This window comes from Capra hircus, chromosome 4, assembly GCF_001704415.2.
Source record: "Capra hircus breed San Clemente chromosome 4, ASM170441v1, whole genome shotgun sequence".
In the NCBI taxonomy this organism is placed as follows: Eukaryota; Metazoa; Chordata; class Mammalia; order Artiodactyla; family Bovidae; genus Capra; species Capra hircus.
This window is the reverse complement of record NC_030811.1, coordinates 54,319,352-54,325,412: the sequence shown is the minus strand read 5'-3', so window position 1 is coordinate 54,325,412 and position 6,061 is coordinate 54,319,352. Positions and strand designations below refer to the sequence as shown.

Genomic DNA, 6,061 nt, shown 5'->3' with positions numbered 1-6,061 from the left:
CAGTTGAGCTATTTCAAATCCTGAAAGATGATGCTGTGAAAGTGCTGCACTCAATATGCCAGCAAATTTGGAAAACTCAGCAGTGGCCACAGGACTGGAAAAGGTCAGTTTTCATTCCAGTCCCAAAGAAAGGCAATGCCAAAGAATGCTCAAACTACCACACAATTGCACTCATTTCACACGCTAGTAAAGTAATGCTCAAAATTCTCCAAGCCAGGCTTCAGCAATACGTGAACCGTGAACTTCTAGATGTTCAAGCTGGTTTTAGAAAAGGCAGAGGAACCAGAGATCAACTTGTCAACATCCGCTGGACCATGGAAAAAGCAAGAGAGTTCCAGAAAAACATCTATTTCTGCTTTATTGACTATGCCAAAGCCTTTGACTGTGTGGATCACAAAAAAATGGAAAATAATGCTTCAGTTCAGTTCAGTTCAGTTGCTCAGTCGTGTCCGACTCTTTGCGACCCCATGAATCGCAGCACGCCAGGCCTCCCTGTCCATCACCAACTCCCGGAGTTCACTCAGACTCACGGCCATCGAGTCAGTGATGCCATCCAGCCATCTCATCCTTGGTCATCCCCTTCTCCTCCTGCCCCCAATCCCTGCCAGCATCAGAGTCTTTTCCAATGAGTCAACTTTAGCATCAGTCCTTCCAAAGAAATCCCAGGGTTGATCTCCTTCAGAATGGACTGGTTGGATCTCCTTGCAGTCCAAGCGACTCTCAAGAGTCTTCTCCAACACCACGGTTCAAAAGCATCAATTCTTCAGCGCTCAGCCTTCTTCACAGTCCAACTCTCACATCCATACATGACCACAGGAAAAACCATAGCCTTGACTAGATGGACCTTAGTCGGCAAAGTAATGTCTCTGCTTTTGAATATGCTATCTAGATTGGTCATAACTTTTCTTCCAAGGAGTAAGCGTCTTTTAATTTCATGGCTGCAATCACCATCTGCAGTGATTTTGGAGCCCCAAAAAGTAAAGTCTGACACTGTTTCCACTGTTTCCCCATCTATTTCCCATGAAGTGATGGGACCAGATACTATGATCTTCGTTCTCTGAATGTTGAGCTTTAAGCCAACTTCTTCACTCTCCACTTTCACTTTCATCAAGAGGCTTTTTAGTTCCTCTTCACTTTCTGCCATAAGGGTGGTGTCATCTGCATATCTGAGTTTATTGATATTTCTCCCAGCAATCTTGATTCCAGCTTGTGTTTCTTCCAGTCCAGCATTTCTCATGATGTACTCTGCAAATAATGCTTATAATAATGCTAATAGCAACTTAATTTTTGCATGTCATTTTTCCCTATTTTGCCTACATGGAGACTTTTATTATTGTAAAATGCATGTAATATACAATTTATCATCTTAATCATTTCTATACATTTCAGTGGTATAAACACATTCATATGTTGTGTAACCATCACCAATGCCCATCTCCAGAATTACTCTTCTTGTAAAACTAAAACTCTATGCTCATTAAACATAATTCCTCCTGCCCCCACTTCTGGCAACCACCTACTACTTTCTTTCTCTATGATTTTGACTATTCTAGTTCCCTCACATAAGTGAAGCCAAACAGAGTCTTTCTGTGACTCTTAGCATGATGTCCTCAAAGTTCATCTATGTCAGAATTTCCTTTTTTAGGAACAGTGAACATTTATAATTTATTTAGTTTTCCCACAGTTATTAATCTTTATAATTATCATTTGTATTGTATTGTTATGTTAATTTGCTTAATTATGTCCCAGGTATTAGACATTCAGGTGTCCAGACTGGCTGTAGGAATGATTATTATAGATATTTCTATGGAAGTAAAGTTTCTTTAGGATTATTTCTTTGGAGTGGGATTAGCAAGTCAAAGATTCTTGCTGTGAATTTTAATTTTTTTTTTCAATCTACATGAATCCATCAGGTTTAGGAGTCTAATGAATGGTTTGGAAGTGGGTGGAAGTTAGAGAACAATGTACTATCTCCTTTGAATAGGAATGAGACTCCCTGCCTTGGACCTGTACCCTAGATGGCACCCAGGCCCTGCTCACACACACAGGGATGCTACCGCCACAGACAGGCCCTGGTAAGTTCAGCCTTCTTACCATGCCAGTGAGGACACTGGCTCAGAGAGCAAAAGAGACTTGCCCAAGGTCACACACATTATCTGTAGAGCAAGAACTAGAACACAGGCCTTCTGGCTGGCTTTATTTTCCCTTCTGTTCTGACAGTCTGTGACCTCCAGTTCATTCTCCAGTTGACCTTTTTTTTTTTTTTGCCAAGCCTATTAAACCTGATCTCAATCCACTAGGGCAAGTTAAACAAAATGAACTCTGCTCCCCAAGGACTTAGGTGGGGTATCTTAAGTGTTGCTCTGGGAAGTCTGGTCTTATTTTTATATACCAATGATGCGAAAAGCTCCAAGACTCGGGACTCCTGTTTTCAAGTCTCACTGACTGACAGTCTCAAGGTGAGGAACACCCTGGAGAATGTCGGGTGACCCAAGTCTGACTCTTCAAAGCCCACACATCCTCTGCCAGCCATAACCATGGGACTGGACCAAAGGAAGTAGGTGTATTCCAGAGACCTGGAGAAGGTCATACTGGGATTATTTCCATCACAAGAGGGCAGCATGTATCCAGCGACTAGTCCATTACATAAGTGGCCTGAAGGATTCAATTGTGTAGGGGGTGCTGATACTGATCCAATGTTCTACTTACATAAAAATCCAAAGTACATGGTGTTAAGAGCAATTTCATTGTCAGTGCATTCATCCATGACTTCAAAGACACTGTTAAGTTAGGGAGAGAAACAGCAGAGTTACAGCCAGGTCTGTGGGTACTGAGGGTCTGGGTTCAAATCCCAGTGCTGCTACTTGTGTGACCTTGGACAATGACTTAGCTTTTCTGTCCTTGAGCTTTCCATCTGTAGTAGTACTGCTCCCTTTGCAGGGCTGTTTGGTTACGAGGAATAAATTAATAAATATTTTTATAAAGCACTTAAAACAGTGTCTGACATGTAGTAGGGCTCTAGAAGTAGCAACATTTGTTATCTAATCAGACCTTTCCCCTCTAGCATGACCTTAATGAGCATCAGAGACAGGGCAAAAGAAGGAGCAGTGCTAAGCCATCCTTCCCCACCTTGAGAGCCCCTCTGAAACAACACCGCCATTTTCAAACTGACAGCAGTGTCTAGACTTGTAAGCAGCTCAGAAACCAGAAGGCAGAGGCCGAATACCTATGGGATAAGAACTAAGCTTCCTAGGTGGCATGAGCGATAAAGAACCCTCCTGCCAATGCAGGCAGACCTAAGAGGTGCCAGTTCGATCCCTGGGTTGGGTAGATCCCCTGGAGGAGGGGACAACAACCCACTCTTCTTGTCTGGAGAACCCCATGGACAGAGGAGCCTGGTGGGCTCTGGTCCATAGGATCACACAGAGCCAGACATGACTGAAGTGACTCAGCATGCACGCAAGAACTAAGTATCCTGACGTACCTGACACTGTCTCCATTTTTATTTTGTTAAGGAACTGGCTGTCCAGGTCCTATTCAGAAGCAGGGATTAGGCAAGCTAAAAGTCTGTTTGCATTTTAAGTTGACTTCACAGATATTAGAGTGAATTATCTGGCATTCTACACTAAAATCGTATGGCTGAAGGTCATTTCTGTCTTTGATGTTAGCATGTGGTTCTGTGTTTCTAGCATTCTTTTCATCCACTTGGTTGACATAGCTACTGATCCCCCAGCCTCCAGCATAAATGAATAATGGCAGTCTTGAGAGCTAGCAGGAGAGAAGAGTAGTGATGGAGGGAGGTCAGAACAAGAGTGTGGAAGGTGGGTGGGTTAGCCACTGGAATCCTGACTCCCATCCTGATTCCTACCCTCCTATTGCTGTGTCTTGTCCAGGAGCTGGCCCTATGTGTCGGGACCCATCAGCCTGGCATCTTGGGCACTGCATTTGTACGGAGCCAGCAGCTCATCACCTACTGAGCAGCTCCAGGGAATGGCCCAGCTGCCCACCGCTGCTTTTAGATCTCCCAGTGGGTACTCACCAGACAATGTGTGAGATCTTTTTCCTTCTGCTGAGTCAACATATATTCCCAAGAGGAGGGCCTATTGGTGGTCAACGTTATGCTTCCATCTGAATCATCTAGTCCATTTTTCTCAACTTTTTTTCATTATCACCACTGTAAAGAGAATTTTAAGACATTTTTACCTAATCCCCTCTTCCACCATAAAACTCTTAATACCACAAATATACTATATTTCTGTTTAGGTACCCTGACCCAGCAGGCCATTGAATAGCTAAACTCTTTTTCCCCCACCAAGAACCAACTTTTACCCCCTTAGGGGTGATATCCCTCCTGTTGATAGTCAAACCCTAGATAATTCTTGTCTCCTTTGTCTATTCCAAGAACCCCTCTGTCAACATAAAGGCTGTTGGCCTTTCCACACATTATTCAGCATCTAATTCAAGAAATCTTAGTAGGTATAAATTTAATTTTTTCATTCATTCTTTTCCCTCTTTTATCTGTCCTGAAAATAATTTTATTCTATGTGCAAAAACTATGCTTATGTTACTTTGTAAAAGGGGAACAAACCATCCCAACAGGGACAATTACAGTCTGAAGCTTTCTGGCACCAGGAGCTTCAGTGATGAACGTCTATGGCACGTCCCCAGTGACTGCTGGCAGGCTCTGGGTAGATCTTGAGGCCGACCAAATGTGCCTTTGCTGTTACCCACTTCTCATTCTCACTTCCTGGTTCCCCCACCATCATATCCTCTCCAAGAAACCCAGGAATATCCAGAATTCCCCCTTTGAAAGAGAACCCAGGCCTCTGCCCACCCCAGGCTGCAGACCTCCCACATCAACCCTCCCCACGCACTATAGCTACACTCAGCTAAATATTAGAACATTACACGGATTCAAGTAATTCAGAATAAAATGGAACTAACAGGATTACCTCTGTCAGATGGTTTACATTTCAGAAGAGAAGCTGGCTGTTCAAAATACTCTCCAATGAGACACATAAGCCCAGAGAAACTTCAGATCAAATTAACGTTCATGTTCTCTCAGCTGTCTCCCGCCATGATCCCAAAATGAATCCAGAACACGGTTGGCTCTTCAGGTCTGATCCCTGCAGTATCTTGGCAGAACTGAGAAAGTCCATCTGTCTGTCCATCCATCCAGCTCACAAATATTGAACACCTACTTCATGCCAAGCACTCTGGAACTGCTAGGAATACAATGGTGTCATGTCTGGGACTGGATTTTGGCCTATTCACAAGTTAGAAGTTAGACACTGTTTCAGTCTATGAGGCCACCATCACCCTAATACCAAAACCTGACAAAGATGTCACAAAAAAAGAAAACTACAGGCCAATATCACTGATGAACATAGATGCAAAAATCCTCAACAAAATTCTAGCAATCAGAATCCAACAACACATTAAAAAGATCATACACCATGACCAAGTGGGCTTTATCCCAGGGATGCAAGGATTCTTCAATATCCGCAAATCAATCAATGCAATTCACCACATTAACAAATTGAAAAATAAAAACCATATGATTATCTCAATAGATGCAGAGAAGGCCTTTGACAAAATTCAATATCCATTTATGATAAAAACTCTCCAGAAAGTAGGAATAGAAGGAACATACCTCAACATAATAAAAGCTATATATGACAAACCCACAGCAAACATTATCCTCAATGGTGAAAAATTGAAAGCATTTCCCGTAAAGTCAGGAACAAGACAAGGGTGTCCACTTTCACCGCTACTATTCAACATAGTTCTGGAAGTTTTGGCCACAGCAATCAGAGCAGAAAAAGAAATAAAAGGAATCCAAATTGGAAAAGAAGAAGTAAAACTCTCACTGTTTGCAGATGACATGATCCTCTACATGGAAAACCCTAAAGACTCCACCAGAAAATTACTAGAGCTAATCAATGAATATAGTAAAGTTGCAGGATATAAAATCAACACACAGAAATCCCTTGCATTCCTATACGCGAATAATGAGAAAGTAGAAAAAGAAATTAAGGAAACAATTCCATTCACCATTGCA

The 6,061-nt window shown here is 42.4% G+C and overlaps 1 long non-coding RNA gene across 1 annotated transcript; it reads right to left on the bottom strand.

The window, feature by feature from the left end:
• LOC106502039 lies at positions 2,708-5,344 on the bottom strand. Its single transcript, XR_001295602.2, has 3 exons — positions 4,953-5,344; positions 4,040-4,174; positions 2,708-2,780 (listed from the first exon to the last, which is right to left on the bottom strand). It is a non-coding gene; the product is annotated as an uncharacterized LOC106502039 (long non-coding RNA).